Consider the following 18,683-nt stretch of genomic DNA (forward strand, 5'->3'; position numbering starts at 1 on the left):
TTCAGTGTGCCACAAAATTAATTATCCGCAATCGGTCTCTAAAAACTCTTAACCTCCGAGCTATCATCCCTACATCACGCTTTTTCTTCCGCAACACCTGCTTTGCCAGACGCACTCCAAACATTCCTAATCTCAATTAATCAACAAAGCAACTCTCCACGTCACATTCTCAAAGCTGCCCCAGTTCTACCAAGGTGCCAACTTCACCGACAGCATCATCAATCTTAGCCATGTTTTGGTGAGAATCGTGCCACCGTGCACATAATTTGCCCTGCAGCCATGGAGGCAGGGGGGGGGGGGGGAGGGGGGAGGGGGAAGAGGAGAGAAAAAATAAAAAATAAAAACCACAAGCTGTCCCACAATCCAGCACTACCTCCCTTCCATTCCCTGTCGGCACTTCCCATTTTAAAAAATTATATCAATCACAAAATGCAACAAGAAAAATCCAAGATCTGTAGCCACTGCACAACCAATTATGGTCTCAGTCACCACGTAGACAAGTAAAATGTACCATATGAGTCATTTAGGGTGTATGTCCTAAATACCACCCACCCCACCCCCTAATATGGCAGTCATGTTAACAGATGCGAGCATTTTCTAATTCCAGCCGTTATCTTTCACATTGGATGTCGGTGCTATATCATTTAGAATTACATCATGTTGTTTTGCAACATTTCATCTCATGCACATCAAACCCAATTTGAAAAGCTGTTCATAACGAGCCTCATTTAATCTGCATACTTTTGACAAAGTTTCAGGATCCGTTTGGATATTCAAGAACAAAGGTAAGCCCATACCATATTCATTTCTGTAAGACCTGTAATAGCCTAGATTTCTGTAAGACGCAAACTCACCTCTGACACGTCTAGCCTGGATTTGAATCTCGACCCGACTATAAACTGTCATCCTGGTGTTTCGCAGGCAGTATAATAAATCAGTATAAAGGTTTTTTACAATGCATCTTCAATTGCAATCAGCAATTCTGACGAAAGAGTATTCCACAAAATTGTTCCTCCATGTTTTTCTCCAGTAATTTCAGGTGTGACTGAATAAATGATGAAAACAAGTCAATTGAAATTATTATTATTCAAATCACAAGTGCAAGATAACGTTTTTTTTGTTGTTGTTGTTGTACACCGCTCCTTTATTTATTTTTTTAATCAAAAACTACTACACACGTGGCCCTTTCATTTTTTACTGCGTAGCCCGTAGGACAATGCCATCTAGAACAGAATTTGTCTGTCCCTATGTCCCCACTAACCAGCACCAATCAGAGCTGATGATCTGGTCACATGACAAGGGGACAGCATTTTGTAACCACGAGCCGAAACCCGTGGAACATCCACGGAAGGGAGGATGTGGTGTATGGATAGAGTGTACCATTATAGATGGCATAGGGGATTTGCTTGTCCGAGTAAGAGTTAGGAAGAAAGATGAGAATGAAGAGTGCGTATATGAACAACGTATTTATTGCAATCTACTTACATGACAACGCTACGATATACTTTTGAAAAAAGAATGGATTCGTAATAGGAATCGGCATAACACCACTCTGGCCACACTGGCGCAGTGGTATGTGTCAATGGAAAGGAACAGCAGTAGAACCATAGACTTTTTAAAAATGAACGGATTAGTAAATCGACTGGAATAAGCCCCATACTGGCGCATTGGTAAGCGTCAATGTCAAGGCAGAGCAGAAGGAAGCGTACACCGCGATCGACACCGGCACAAATGCATGCTCAGGATTGTCCACTCAGTGGACGGCTTGCTGTCGCCTTCGACTGTCCAATCAGCGGACGGCTTGCTTCGCCTACACCCAGCAGACGCCAATAAGATGGCGTCGTATCGGCAGTTAATCGGACGCTTTTGGGCCCCAACGTCGGCTAATTCAGATTTTTCGAGTATGGCTGTACGTGATAAACAAAGAGCGCGGTTCGTAGATCGTAAATCCATTAGTGCCGTGGGCATCGGGTCACTGGGTGCGGCGTAAAAGGGATAACAAAGTCGAGTCCTTACGCTATTATTATATAGACTAGCCGAAACCCGTGGAACATCCATGGAAGGGAGGATGTGGTGTATGGATAGAGTGTACCATTATGGATGGCGTAGGGGATTTGCTTGTCCGAGTAAGAGTTAGGAAGAAAGATGAGAATGAAGAGTGCATATATGAACGATCGCCGACACCGGCACAAATGCATGCTCTGGATTGTCCACTCAGTGGACGGCTTGCTGTCGCCTTCGACTGTCCAATCAGATGACAGCTGGCTTAACATCCTCTGATGCGACGTCACACCTGCGAGGTATCAGGAGGCGGGAACCGAATCCAAAACAGAAGCTAAAGTAAAGACCATCGGAGATCTCCTGCGGCAGCGTTTCTAACCGATGTGGTAAAGTACAGTACGTAAAGTAAAGGACATTCTCATTGATCCGTTGATTAACTATAACTGACCTGCGCCGCCCTGCTGTAGCTTGACATGTTAGCAGGTACTCTGACCTTTTTCACAACTTCAAATGGCGTTTCATAAAATCCTGCTGTGACTCGACATGCGCCGCACCATAATCATTGGCTCATAAAACCCTACACTGCTACAGAGGATTATACTACCACCGGAAGCCGGCACTTGGTTGTCCACAGAGGGAGGGAAGAAACACACCATGTGGAATGAAAAACAAAATGCTTTAAAATATTCAAGAAAGAAACATTTTTTTTCATTTAATATTCCGTAAGTATTTATTGTACGACTAACGATTGTCAAAATAAGAACCTGCTTTGGGCAATCGCACACTATACCGTCGAGGCCGCTTTTACAGAATAAGAAGGAAATAATTAAATTAATGCTTTCCTATTTACATCGTTGAGTCAATGTCAAAAAATCATTTTTTAAACCTGTAATCACTGGTTGTAGGGAATGCAGATTTGACGATCAGCTGATTTATGTGTGTGTGTGGGTGTGTATTTTAGACTTGGACAATATAAGAAGGAAAATTGCTTTGCAATACATGCCCATTTGCAAGTTTCAGATCAATATCAGTAAGCACGGTCCATTATTTAATGACACCACTCGACTGTCCAATCAGCGGACGGCTCGCATCGCCTTCGCCCAGCAGACGCCAATACGATGGCGTCGAAAGATGGCGTCGTATCGGCCGTTAATCGGATGCTTTTGGGCCCCAAAGTCGACTAATTCCGATTTTTCGAGTCTGGCTGTACGTGATAAACAAAGAGCGCGGTTCGTAGACCGTAAATGCATTAGTGCCGTGAGCATCGGGTCACTGGGTGCAGCGTAAAAGGGAGAACAAAGTCGAGTCCTTACGGTATTATTATATAGATTACAGTTTCATATTTTACGAAAAGGAAATATAATAACCTTGTGTGGAACGTTTTGGGATCCCAGCGGGTGTCACAAGGTAGGTAGAAGGTTTCAGAAATTCCTCAATACAATTATGATTTTGAAATGTGATCGACATGGACCTTGGGAAGTAAAGACCAACCCGAACCCTAAATCTCCCCACTCAACCCCCCCCCCCCTTCAAAACTCCCACCTCACCCCTCCCCTTCAAAACTTGCCCCCCACCCCTCCCCTTCTAATCTACCCCCCTACTGTCTACAATTTCTCCTCCTCCTAACCCTCCTCCTCCTCCTCAAAGCTGCCTCCCTCCTCCCCACTTCCTCTCCCTTCCATCACATACATGCACCTCCTCCAACCTTCCTCTGCCACCCCCCCCCCACCCCCCCTTCAAACAACACCTCACTGTGCCTCTTCCCATCACCATCAAACCTTTTGTCCTCAACATCCTTCCCTTTCTCCTAACTCTTCTGCAATATCCGACACTATCAACAGCTCTCCCTACCTCCTCTCACCCCTCATATAACCCTACCCCTCCCCTCTCCTGTCCTGTCCTGTCCTGCACCCGATGCTCCCACTCCCTCTTTCTTAACAGTATGGACATCAAACATCCGGGGCCTTCGCTCAAACCTGATTGATCTGTCCATACAGGTTGCTTCTGACACACCAGACGTAATCTGCTTAACAGAAACTTTCCACCTTCAAGATGTCTGATTCCTTAATATCTCTTCCTGGTTACTGCCGCCTCCGGTATGATAGACCTGAGCCTCGTCCTGGTGGTGGGGTTGCTATCTTTATCAAAACTCTCTTCCTCACTCTCCTTGCACTACCCTCTCTACACCCTACCCCCATGAGTACCTATGGCTACGACTTCCTCTCCACTCCCACGTTTTGTTCATATGTGTTCTGCACCATCCTCCAAACAGTGATGACTCCATTTACATCTCCCTGTCTGACAACAAAGACCAACTTCTATCCACTCATCCCAACTCTCTCTTCCTCATATGTGGTGACTTCAACTGTCATCATGCCAGCTGGCTGGGTGTGGGGACCTCTCACACCAGCCATGGCACATCAGAAAAGGACTCCTGCGACTCATTGGGACTGACACAATTTGTCAATTTCCCGACCCCGATCTCAGTCAACTGTACATCATCTCTTCTAGACTTGGTTATGACTAACTTCCCTGCAAATGGCTGCTGTTCTTCTTCTGCTCCAATCGGTTCTTCTGATCATTTCCTTGTTAAAGTGGACATCTCTCTGGCCATTCTCAGACAGCCTTCTCAGAGCCGACGAGTCTGGCATTTCACTCAGGCCTCAAACGGCTACACGGCTGACACCGCACGTGAAAAAGCCGAATACCTCAACTCTGTGTTTGCCTCAAAATTGTGTGTCCCGAACCCATCTCTCTCTCTGTACCCACCTTTCCCAGTCGAACCCAGCTGCTCCTGGACTCTGTGTCCTTGTCTCCTGACAAGGTGGAGAAGTTTTTGTCAAAACTCGACTCAGATTCTGCAACTGGACCAGACGGCATCAGCCCACGGGTCCTAAAATCCTGCTCTGCCACTCTATCTCACCCTCTTTCAGTTCTCTTCACCCTCTCTTTTGCTCAAGGTCATTTGCCATCTGCTTGGAAATCAGCCAACATTACCGCTTTACACAAAAAGGTGCAAAAACAGATCCTTGCAAGTACACACCGATCACCCTGTTCCCAATAATCAGCAAGGTCATGGAATCCATCATTGCTTCCGACATCAAATCCTTCCTCTTCTCCAAAAGCTTGATCTCAGATCATAAATTTGGATTCAGACCAGGTCATTCTACTCTGGACGTGCTGCTTCTGCTGTCTCAACAATGGATGGAGGACCTTAATGCCAAAGAGGAAATCAGAGCCGTCTCCCTTGACATATCACGTGCCTTCGATATGGTCTGGCACCCCGCTCTGCTCACCACTCTCCTCCTATGGTATCCATGTAAATCTCCATGCATGGCTTGCGGATTTCCTCTCTGGTCGGTCAACGTGTGGCCCTGAATGGATTTCTCTCATCTCCCCTTCTTGTTCAGCCTGGAGTTCCCCAAGGCAGTGTTCTGGGCCCTGTGTTTTTTCTGGTCTTCATCAATGATCTCTCCGACTCTCTGGAAAATCCTCTCTATCTCTTTGCTGATGACTTCACTCTCTGCCGCTCCATACCTCATCCCTCACATAGGCAGTCTGCAGCCTCCTCACTCTCTGTAGACCTGGACAAAATCAGACTGGTCAAACAAGTGGAACATGTCTTTCAATCCTGAGAAATCTCACACTCTTACTATGTCTCTCCTAAAAGACCGACTGGACAACCCTCCCATCTACTTTCTGAACAATCCTCTCTAATAAGTTCTGTCATTCAAGCTTTTGGGTCTCACTATCAGCCATGATCTTTCCTGGGAAAAACCACATTTCCAAGCTGGCCTCCAAAGCCAGTCGCCAACAGGGCATCCTCCGTCTTGTGAAGTCCTTCCTTGGCACACCTGAGCTCCTCACCACATACAAGGCTTTCATCCGCAGCTCAAAGAAATACTGTTATCACCTCTGGGCTGCTACTCCTGCCTGCCTCACACCTAGCTCGGCTTCACGCTGTTGAAACCAAAGCTTTCAGAATCATTGGAATCTCCCGCGATTAAGCTAACTCCAAGGGCCTTTCACTCACCACAGGCAGGTTGGTGGTCTTTCTGTCTTCTACAGAATCCTCTCCGGCCTAACTCCCCCAGCTCTGTCTGTGCACTGTCCCCCAAATATTCCTACAGGTCACACAAGATCTGCCTGTAACCCTCTTATGATTTAAAACTGCCAAAATCAAAACTCTATTCACCTCCACTCTCTCATTCCTCTTTTCTCCCGCCTCTGGAACAAACTCCCTCATTCTCTTCAATCGCACTCCTCCCTCCAAGTCTTTAGAACAGCTGTTCACTATCATCTCTTATCTTCCCCCATCCAAAACCTTGATCTTTTCTATCCCCCCCGCCCCCCAAGCCCTCTCCCTCCCACAGATCTCCAAATGTCCCTGCTCTCAAATGTTGTGGAATTGAAAGTGGAATTTATTGGCTCATCGTTTGCCATTCACCGTTTTTTTGTTTTTTTTACCCAGGTCATTCATAAACCTGCTGTCTGTGCCTGAAGTCAAAAAAATGTAATACTTACATTATTTGCTAACTGGTATCCCCACCCAGGTCATACTATCGTCTTCAACTGAGGTATCAAACAAGCCTGCTACGCCCTTGTTAGACTTTCGGTCTTGTTTTAAAACCACTTCACAGACGACCACCATCTTTCCCGTTGCTTTGCATATTACGCATGCGTGTCAGGTATATGATGTCACCTTCCGGCAACACATTCAAGCATTGCATAGTTTTGTTTTCATAGTTTTTAGTTTTATGAATGAAACACAATCAGTTTTTAAATCACCTTTTAGTTGCCACATGGCAATTTTTAACCAAAACATTCATAAATTTAAAGAATGCAATATACGATGTTAAAAAGTATTTGAACACGTATGCATTAAACTAATACGCACCTCCAATCAATGTGTACAGATGGATGTTAAACTAGGTGTCCCTTCTACTAGCATTAGTTAGTTGAGGTTAAAGATCAAAGTGTCCTTGAAGAGTAGGTGAGCCATCACCATGATACCTGAACAAATTATGAGTCCCTGCACCCACAGTCGTGTATCCTGCATCTGAGTGGTGAGTTTTGACCCATCTAGGCCAAAGCAAAACTGAAGCTCTGCATAAAGAATGATACAAGTAACGAATAAATGATGGAATGAGTGAAAAAACCGTGACAGGACATTGACCTTTTTGGAGGGGAAAGCATTCGTACAGAGAAAATGACAAAAACACATGAAAAACTATAACGACACTTTTTAGAACGCAAACCTCCGCCAGGCTGAACAGTTTACGTTTTACACCCACTGATAGGCCAGATCTGTATTTGGACCAGAACCAAAACTTGTTCTTATCGCCTAACCAACTCAAACACCTAGTTGTTAGTTCGTCCACAACTTTTTGAAATACAGAGTACTCCAAAAAAACTGGGACAACTTTGGTTGAAAATATATTTAAAACCACAAATAATACGATGCCCTTTGGTTGATATGGGACAGAAAATCAAAGTTTTGTGCACACCATCAATAAACTTCAATGTGAGCTTTGTTTGTCGCTCACAGGACATCAAGTCGGCACACGAGTTCTTGCCATGTTCAGACTTGGCATGTTTCATGCCATTTTCTTCTACATTAAACTACCACACCTGTAAACAAGAGAAAACATTATGAGTTTCTGTATCATATAAAAACAAAGGGTATCGTTGTATCATTTGTGGTACTAAATATATTAACAACGAAAGTTGTCCAGGTCTTTTTTGGAACACCGTGTATCATGCAATACTGTACATTGTTTTTGGCCCCATCATTCAATGGTAAAGAATCACTTCAAATTTTTTTTTTTATCTCATACAGATCTTCACTAAAATCTAATCGATTCGTCCTTTTCACACACCTAACCTGTCCACCAAGTTTTGTCCGAATCCGTCCATAATGTTTTGAGATGTCCTGCACACAAACAAACAGACAAACAGGGTTGAAAACCTAACGGTGGTGAAGGCAATGTAACACACTGTCTTGGCTGCTCTGTTCAATCCAACAAAAATGGTGAGAGTAGAGAAGAGGACAGATGACTTTCTTTTCCTTGTCCTCAGTACCAAAACTCAGCACAAAAAGGCTGCACAAAAAGGATGTTCATCTTCTCGATCTTTGACAAGATGTTGCCTTGAGTGCTCAACTTCGCGCACATGCAAACCTCAGTCAAACTAATTAGTGTAGCAGCATAGCAAACCTGTTGTGCATTTTGTGATACAAGCACCAAATTTGGCACAAATGTACATTAATATGTTGCGAACATTTTCAGATATTGGGCCACTTGAAATTCCGTAATTTTTTTTTTCAAATTTTTTCAAATTTCGTAATTTCAAATTTTTCGAGTGACACCGTCACAATTTCGGTCTTCGAGGCCGGCCGATATAGTGGGGCGGCTTAGCCCAAATATTCAAAAGAATTGTGCATTTTGTGATACAAGCACCAAATTTGGCACAAATGTACATTAATATGTTGCGAACATTGTGTGGTCAGCAATGAAGACGAGAGTCTGAATTACATGTATGCAAATGACCTTGTGAACCAGTGAAGCAAATACACGGGTAAGCATGAATTAAATCTAGGGCATGATATAATTTCCATGATGTTTACCTCTACACTCAATGGTGGAAGGAGGTAATGTTTTGATCCCAGCTTGTCTGTATGTCTGTTTGTCTGTTAGTCCACAAAATTCCAGACAAAGCTTGTAGTAGTGGTAGTTGTAGTGGTAGTGGTGATAACAGAAATTGTTATATAGAACTGAACTTATATTATTATTATATGCAGAAAATAACTTCATTTCTATATGCCCTGCAGTGGACAGGTTAATTGGTTTATGCACTGAAGGGGTCACCCTGGTGTGCACTGCTGTGTTCTGCCTCACTGAGTTGTTCAGGTATGATGTACTCAGCACAAGCTTCCGGTCGGCCCGGAGGTGGGGGTGCGGGGCCTGTCACGGAACGTCAAAACAAACGGCCTGCCGGGGCCGCCCAAAAGTCGGGCGTGAGGGGCGCGTCCACTAATGGAACGCCTCTCGCTTCCCAGATCGAGGGCCACGTGGTCAGGAGAACCTCGTCCCTTCCGGTCACACTTTGCCTATCGGCCGGCCTCGAAGACCGAAATTGTGACGGTGTCACCCGAAAAATTTGAAATTACGAAATTTGAAAAAATTTGAAAAAAAAAATTACGGAATTTCAAGTGGCCCAATATCTGAAAATGTTCGCAACATATTAATGTACATTTGTGCCAAATTTGGTGCTTGTTTCACAAAATGCACAATTCTTTTGAATATTTGGGCTAAGCCACCCCACTAATATATACATATATATATATACATATATATATATACATATATATATATACATATATATATATATATATACATATATATATATATATACACACATATATATATATATACATATATATATATATATATATATACACACATATATATATATACATATATATATATACATATATATATATATATACAGTGGAACCTTGACTTACGAGTGCACCAACTTACGAGTTTTCCGAGATACGAGCCGTCGCTCGGGCGGTTTATTGCTTTGAGATGCGAGCCGAGATCCGAGTTACGAGCTTACGCCACCCGCCACCAGGTGGGTTCCGGTCACATGGTTATCTTGCCGTGCAAGTACAGTATCTCTGCCGTATATCGCTGCTGTTGTGTTTTCGCATGTTGGTTATTTTGGAGCTTACGCCAGCCGCCACCAGGTGGGTTCCGGTCACGTGGTTATCTTGCCGTGCAAGTACAGTATCTCTGCCGTATATCGCTGCTGTTGTGTTTTCGCATGTTGGTTATTTTGGAGCTTACGCCAGCCGCCACCAGGTGGGTTCCGGTCACGTGGTTATCTTGCCATGCAAGTACAGTATCTCTGCCGTATATCGCTGCTGTTGTGTTTTCGCATGTTGGTTATTTTGGAGCTTACGCCAGCCACCACCAGGTGGGTTCCGGTCACGTGGTTATCTTGCCGTGCAAGTACAGTATCTCTGCCGTATATCGCTGCTGTTGTGTTTTCGCATGTTGGTTATTTTGGAGCTTACGCCAGCCGCCACCAGGTGGGTTCCGGTCACGTGGTTATCTTGCCGTGCAAGTACAGTATCTCTGCCGTATATCGCTGCTGTTGTGTTTTCGCATTTTGGTTATTTTGGAAAATTTCTTAGTTTTAACAATGGGTCCTAAGAAATTGAGTGCCAAGGGCAGTGCTGAGAAGAAGAAGAGGATGATGTGCTTGGCTATAAAACACGCAATCGTCGAACAACATGAGCGAGGTGTGCGTGTTGTCGACTTGGCGAGGCAGATGTGAAGGCAGCTGAAGATTTTATTATAACTTTTGCCGAACTGCTAGAAGCCGAACGATACATCCCCCAGCAAATCTTCAACTGTGACGAGACAGGGCTCTTCTGGAAAAAGATGCCGAGGAGGGCGTATATAACGGCAGAGGAGAAGAGCATGCCAGGCCACAACTTGTTCAGAGTGCCGGCGATAGCTCGCCTTCTCTTTGTGGAAGACACGGTGAGATCCTTAACATCCAACAACTAATGGGACGCAAACGGGGCGCCCAGTTTAGCGGTACACACATTGATGAATCACCCTGCCTGTGAAACACCGACATGACAGGTTATAGCTGGGTCAGGATTCAAACCCAGGCTGGACAGTTTAGAGTCAAGTGTGCGTACCTCCAGTCCAGGCCATCCTGCCAACTTGTATGCTGCATACAGGTGAAATATAAAGCGCGAGATATTTTTATATATACTGCATATTTAAAAAAAAATTGGTGTGGTTTTTGGCGGGCTGGAACGGATTAATAGCATTTCAATGCATTTTAATGGGGAAATTTGATTTGAGAAACGAGCAAATTGAGTTACGAGCTCGGTCACAGAACGAATTAAACTCGTAAGTCAAGGTTCCACTGTATATACATACACATATATATATATATACACATATATACAGACTTGGCATTTAATATGGCTTTTTTTTTTTGTGGGGGTGAACTTACTTTACAAGATGACTTCCAACCAAAAGTTCATTGGAATTATGTTGAAATTATTCTAGATTTTGTTAATGTGACCTTTAAAAGAAACAAAAACCACATTTGACATTTCGAAGCAAATAAATTGATCCTTGAAAGTGATGTAAAGTGATATCGAACTCAATTCACGGACAGTACTGTGTTAAACTTCTGTACGTTTTCCAGAAGTATCTCTTTATTTTGCACATTAGCCAAAAAAAAATTCAACAAAAACAAAAGCTAAATTATGACTGGGATTACGGACAGTAAAATTACAGTTCAGTACTTCGTGTAACCCCCACGAGCATTCAGGAGAGCACGTAAACGTCGGGGCATGCTGATCACGAGATTTGCCAAGGTTTGGACAGGAATCGCTTGCCATGCAGTGACAATAGTCTGCTGCAATTCACGCACAGAGGCAGGCTGCTGGTCGAAGTTGTCGATTTGATGCGTTAATTCTGCCCACAAGTTCTCTATCGGATTCATATCCGGGGACATGGCAGGCCACTCCATGTGCTCTACACCACGGTCAGCAAGAAAGTGTTTGATCATGCGAGCACGATGAGGCCGTGCATTGTCATCTTGGAAGACAAAGTTTCCTCGAAAGGCTGCACGAGCAAATGGAAGCAATGTTTCTTCCAGAATGACCCTGTACTTGAACTGCTTGTTTCCATTCAGAACAACCAGGTCAGTTTTGCCCCCTGCATGAAAAACAGCCCAAACAGGCACCCCACCACCTCCAGCTTGGACTCTTGGCACTATCCAATTTTGTTGTGGGCTTCATGGACTTGTCTGCGCACTCGGACACGGCCGTCTTGACGATAGACCAGAAATCTAGACTCGTCACTGAAGGTCACGTGATTCCAGTGTCCTGGCTGTCATTGACAGTGCTCTCTGGCCCACTGCAATCGGCGCTGGCTGTGTTGTCTGGTCAGGCGTGGCTTTCTCAGGGGACGCCTGGCACGATAGCCTGCTTGAACAAGTCGTTGGTTGACTAGCCTTCTGGATACAGGCACATTTGTCAGTTGCTGCCACTCAGGCCTAAGCTGATTAGCTGACTTGGTACGGCCATTGCGGACCAACTGGTGCAGCTGGTGATCATCTCTCCTTGTGGTTCTGTGTGGACGTCCTGGCCTCGGTATTGGAGTAGGGACACCCCTCTGAGCATTTCGTTTCAGGATCTTTGACACCTGACCTTGAGTGATGCCATACTGCTGAGCAATAGCACGCTGTTTCATGCCTGAATTTCGTAAAGCCACCACTCCATGACAAACAGCATTGTCAAGTTGACGGACCATCTCCAGAGGAAGCGGCAATAACTTTTGTAGACGTGCAGCAGTTGTTTTCCACTAATACAGAACGCAACAACCCGTATATACCCGATTGTGAAGCCAATCGTCAAATGTACCTGTCCTTACATTTTGTCACGCCACCTGTGATATAATCCTGTTATTGACTTCTTGCTGCGAAAGACAATCAATGACATGGTTCTTTCAACAAAGACATCACCAAAGGGTAAAATAAACTCACCAGATTGATATACTGAGTTCAGAAAGTAAAACCAAGTCAAGAAAAAATATATATTCCATATGAAATGCCAAGTCTGTATATATATACACACATATATATAATATATATATATATACATATACATTTATACATATACATTGCATTCAGAAAGTATTCAGACCCCTTCACTTTTTGCACATTTTGTTATGTTGCAGCCTTATGCTGCAATAGTTTATATTTAGTACAGGCATTTTGTATTTAAGACCTCACACTAATTGCAACAAAAACTCGCTCACTTGTTTTGTGTCCCTGAATATATCCTCTTTGACCCCAAAAAAGTCTGAAGAGATCCTCTGGGGGGGAAATTCTCAAATCGGCAAAATCCAATATGGCCGCTATCCGTGTTGGTGACAATTGTTATTTAAAAAATCAAAAGCAAAACAATCATGAGTAATACCACTTTTTATGGGTTTTTGGGGTCGAGGAATCAAATTCTGATCTTATTTTGGTGATAGGTCATAGAAACTCTACGAGGTCACCATCAAGGTCACTTTGGGACAACAAGACAAGAATAATGCATAATGCATCTATGTAGTTGTTTTTTTAGTAGTGGGGCATCTGCTTCTGATCTTATTTTGATGATTAGAGGTCATGCTCATTCTTCATTGGAGTCAAAAAGGATATTCTTGTGTTTCTTCTGAAAAGATTTCGTTTTAAGTAAAACAAAAATTTGTAAAATAAGTAGTGTTAAGTTCCTAGTAAGAAAGCGTGCAGTAGCAATAAGAGCAGCATTTTTCCATGTTATATTTTTTTACAATGGGCATCTTTCAGTTGTGATAATATGAAGTGTTTGATGTTTACCAAGTGTAGATAGTCTCTCTGACAGATCAGTTAGCAATGAGAATGAAGATCCTGACCTTGCCAAACCTGATGCAAGACAACAAAATGACCCGTCTGCAGGCATAATCAAGAATCCGGAACTGGAGGAAGCTTGTTCCCTCTATAAGAAACTTATGGAAGGGACTATGTCTGCTGAAGAAGTTTGCCTGTCTGATGTCCTGGAAAAAATCAAAGACCGCCTTCAGAAGTATGCCGAGTCAGCAAAGATGTCATCCAGAACTTCTGCGCTCTGGCTTCAGTACACAGACATGCTAGACATCCTACGCAAATACATCACTGCGGAGCATACTGGAAACTGGGCATTACAGGCCATCCAATACATGCTGCCTTATCTAGCATCCTCGGGTCACAATCTGTATACCAAATCAGCCAGGTTGCATCTGCAGCAGATGTCCGACCTCAAGGCTCAACACCCTGATGTCCAGCAACGTTTTGAAGAGGGGTTCCATGTGATTCGACGAAGCGATAGCCTGTGGGCAGGTCTTACTTCCGACCTGATCATTGAGCAGGTCTTGATGAGAAGTCTGAAGACCACCGGAGGGCTCACACGTGGTCGAGGAATGACGGAGCAACAACGCCTGCTGTAGCTGCTTTTGATGCCTGCCTGTGCAGAAGTAAACCAGGCAATGCAGGAGCTCACAGGGGTGAACTACAACACCGGCGAACAAAACAAGGACATGACCACAGCAAGACAAGCCTGTGACTGGAAGGACACTCTGTCAGTTCTCGAGTATCTACAAGAGCGAAATCCATTCAGCAATGACTCAAGTCTGCGGAGCATTGCCACTGGAGTCCATGCCCACCCAACTGTTAACGTCGATTCAGCTCAGTCGGTTGGGGAATCGATATTAAGGTCAATGGATGAAAGAACAACAGCTGAGGACACCTTCAAGAAGAAAGACCAAGCAGTCACATTCGGCATGAAGTCGCCTGTCAAGATTGATAGTGATCAAGTCCAGGTTGACCCACAGCTTCTCTTCCAGAGACCAATTACAGTTGCGCAAAAAGCTGATGAACTAGAGTCAGCCTTCAAGCATGAACTATGCAGCTATCCACCAGCGCTCTTTGATTCCTCTCTTTTTCTCAGAGAAGCACACAAGCCAGCCCTTGCTGGTGCCATCAGGGATCTCCTCAGATCTGATGTTCCTGCAATTATCCCAGATGACGACACCCAGTATGTCTTGGATGGAGGGGCACTTCTTCAACGCATCCCATGGTCTCGCGGAGCAACATACAAAGACATCTGTCACCAGTACACGGAATATGTGACGAAGAGGTATGGAAATGCCATTGTCGTGTTCGATGGTTATGAGAGCACCAACATAAAGGACATGACACACCAGAGACGATCGAAAGGAAATGCTGGCGCAACTGTGACATTTGCAGCTGACATGCCTCTTACAATGAAGAAGGAGCAGTTCCTTGCAAACAAACAGAATAAGCAGCGATTCATTTTCATGCTGAGTGAAGAGCTGCAGAAAAAAAAAAAACTTTGAGACGCACCATGCTTCAGGGGATGCTGATCTCCTGATTGTGCAGAAGGCCATGCAGTCTGCTGCTGCCACCAACACTGAGCTAGTTGGTGATGACACAGACCTCCTCATCATCCTCCTCATCTACCATGCAAGTCTGGAATCCCATGACATCTTCTTTTGTCCTGAGCCAAAAAAGAACAGACAGAAGCCTCACATTTGGAACATCAAAGCTACAAAACAACTACTTGGTCCAGACATATGCAAGCATGTGCTCTTTATACATGCAGTTCTTGGATGCGACACATCTCGCCACCATGGAATAGGAAAGGGAGCGTCTCTCAAGCGATTCAAAGCAAGCAGCGCATTCCGTGACCAGGCCAAGGTGTTTGACACATCTTTTGCTTCCAAGCAAGATGTCGCAGATGCAGGAGCAAAAACATTGGTGATCCTCTACAATGGAAAACCCACTGACACCTTGGACTTCCTCCGTCATCAGCGCTTCTGTGAGAAGGTGGCTTCAAGCTCATCTCCCGTTCAACCACAGATGTTGCCACCAACAGCAGGAGCAGCAATGTACCACAGCCTGCGTGTGTACCTGCAAGTTCAAGAATGGAAGGGATCGGCAGATGGACTTCGTCCGACTGAGTGTGGGTGGCAGGAGTGTGACGAGGGGCTTGTGCCATTCCAGACAGCCCTAGCTCCTGCTCCTGAAAAACTGCTGCAGGTGATCAGGTGCAACTGTCAGGCTGACTGCAGCACCCTGAGAGGCACATGCAAGAAAAATAACATTAAGTGTACTCTAGCTTGTGGAAACTGCAGGGGATCTGGCTGCACAAACTCACTACAGATGCCATGTGATGATGACGATGACGATGATGACGTCAAGTTCTGAATTTCTTTATAAACTTGAATTCTTCATTGATTTAAATCCTCTTCACCAAACATTAAGCATGGTATGTACTAATAAGTCATTTGAACAACCATACAAGAACACTGATTTGTGGCAAAAAAAATCCGTTTTTGGTAGGGTTAAACATTGATGATTTTCATAATTTCCCCCCCAGGCGATTCCTTAAGACTGTTTTCATGTGATGGAAGACATATCCAGGAATCAAAATTCGTTGTTTGTTTTTGTTGCAATTTGTGTGAGGTTGCACAGCTATTTTTCGTGAAATGCCTGTACTAATTCATTTTTTCCCTCATCAATCTACACTCAATACCCCCATAATGACAGAGAAAACAGGATTTTAGAAAGTTTTGCAAATTTATTTAAAAAACAAACTGAAATATCACATTTACATAAGTATTCAGACCCTTTGCTATGACACTTGAAATTTAGCTCAGGTGCCTCCCATTTCTCTTGATCATCTTTGAGATGTTTCTACACCTTGATTGGAGTCCACCTGTGGTAAATTCAATTGATTGGACATGATTTGGAAAGGCACACACCTGTCTATATAAGGTCTCACAGCTGACAATGCATATCAGAGCAAAAACCAAGCCATGAGGTCGAAGTAACTGCCTGCAGAGCTCAGAGACAGGATTGGGTCGAGGCACAGATCTGGGGAAGCCTACCAAAAAAATTTCTGCTGCATTGAAGGTTTCCAAGAGCACAGTGGCCTCCATGATTCTTAAATGGAAGAAGTTTGGAACAACCAGGACTCTTCCTAGAGCTGGCCGCCCGGCCAAACTGAGCAATCGGGGGAGAAGGGCCTTGGTAAGAGTGGTGACCAATAACCCGATGGTCACTCTGGCTGAGCTCCAGAGATCCTGTGTAGAGATGGGAGAAACTTCCAGAAGGACAACCATCACCGCATCACTCCACTGATCTGGGCTTTATGGTAGAGTGGCCAGACAGAAGCCTCTCCTCAGTGAAAGACACATGAAAGCCCACAGAATCTTGTTTCTCACAGTCTGAGAGTCCTTTCGGTGCTTTTTTGCAAACTCCAAGTGGGCTTTCATATAGATAAATGACTGTACCCGAGTTAGGTGTAGATATATGGATAAATGACTGTACCCGAGTTGCCGTTTTGTCATGGTTTAAACCAATCATAATTCAAACAATTATTTTGCACAAATGCATTTGTAATATACGTGATATCACATTTTATAAACAATTGAAGGTGAAAACTTAAGTTGAAAAAAAATTATTTCCAGAAAAAAATTCCCAAAAAAATAAAAAATAAAAAAACAAATTGGAAAATTTTTCAAAGAAAATACCCTTAGGACATACCGACGGGAGAGATATGTGCATACAAGAAGTTTGATACGATTTGACAAAAGTTTGAGAAAGTAGTTCAGTGACAAGACAACACAACACAGACACTGCACAGATGTATGTATGTGTGTATGTGCGTGTGTTGCTTGCACCATGCAGTTTTTGCCATTTGTATCAGGTGTGTATTGTGCGATATGTTCACAGTTCGTCCACCCTCTCGGCTCTTCGCCTTCCATGCTTCCAGTATCAATCTGCGTCGTTTGTTGGACGTTGTGTGCAGGACACAGGTCCCAAAGTCAAATTTGTGGCCCAGATTACAGGCAATGACACGCTATGGGTGACTGTCACCTTTCCCATCCTAACTGCTGTATAATGTTGATCTCGCCTTCGTTTCAAATTCCTTCCAGTTTCACCAGTGTCGAATGGGTCACAGTCTCTGCATGGCGAATGGTAAACTACTCCCGATTTGGCAGCAGTCGTGTCCTTTAGGTAAGAAATGACCTTACGGGTGGTGCGTAGGACGCATGTAGGCTACACTAATCCGTGTGCTGCGTACTATCTTGCAAATCCTTTGGGAAAGTCCCGGGTAGTACGGCAGTGCATCACCTGACACCTTGGTCTGCCCTTGCTTCGTAGAACTAGATACTTTTGGTTGGATGCGCCTAAAAATGTATAATCCCAACCACTCCAATCTTGTGCGTGTGTATGTGTATGTGTATGTGTATGTATGTATGTATATATAATCAGGAAGCGTTTTCAAGCACACAAGGTTCACATCACAAGATGACTTCACTCCAAATACCATAAACACAATTACAGAACGTTACTGTCTCAAACTATTACAGCTTCCAGGAACCAAACAAAATGAATCAAACCGTTAGGTTATGCCAAAACACCACTGATAACTATTAAATCATGCAAGAGACAATTGTAATAACATCCCATAAAAATAATCCGTTCTTTAAACGCCTGTGGTGGAAAAGAGCCATACAACATACACAAGAGTGCAGGTAACATTACATAATTGGTCTCAAACTGTGAGAAGTAGCAAAATAAGGAAATGTGGGACTGGAAGATAAGGGACTGTATTGAGGGTCAAGAGGTCAAAGTTCTAAGGGACTAAATTACAAGTTACTGTTTAAAGAGTTAACTTCTAGAAAGCAGAGGTTGATCGCTTAGAACAGGTGGTCGCTCAAGGCAAGTCATATTACCTTATAGGGGAAGACAAATCAAAAGAAAAGTATGGTATTGAGACTGCACCGTTACCATTCTCTAAAGTGATATAATCAACAGTTTTGACATGTTCATACGAGTGGACGCTACAGGACGCACAAACATCCACCAAATGCTAATTAGAGCATCCTTGGCCGAATCACGGAGTGCCCGCTTTGCTTTTATTGCTACGATGGAATATACGAGGGTTGGAGAGGACGCGAGAAGACAGGGTGAGACCCCGTTACGGGGGTGATAAAAGCCCTCAGAGGGTCCAAACAGGCCGAGGCCTCTACTCTAGCCAAGGCGCGGCCGAG

The 18,683-nt window shown here is 44.0% G+C and overlaps 1 protein-coding gene across 2 annotated transcripts in view; it reads right to left on the reverse strand.

Moving 5' to 3' along the window:
* The window catches only part of LOC137434151 (F-box/WD repeat-containing protein 1A), a 164,882-nt gene that overhangs the window by 145,954 nt on the left and 245 nt on the right, over nucleotides 1-18,683 (reverse strand). The window lies entirely within an intron of this gene.

The sequence above is a fragment of the Myxine glutinosa genome, chromosome 2, assembly GCF_964187855.1.
Source record: "Myxine glutinosa chromosome 2, kmMyxGlut1.1, whole genome shotgun sequence".
In the NCBI taxonomy this organism is placed as follows: Eukaryota; Metazoa; Chordata; class Myxini; order Myxiniformes; family Myxinidae; genus Myxine; species Myxine glutinosa.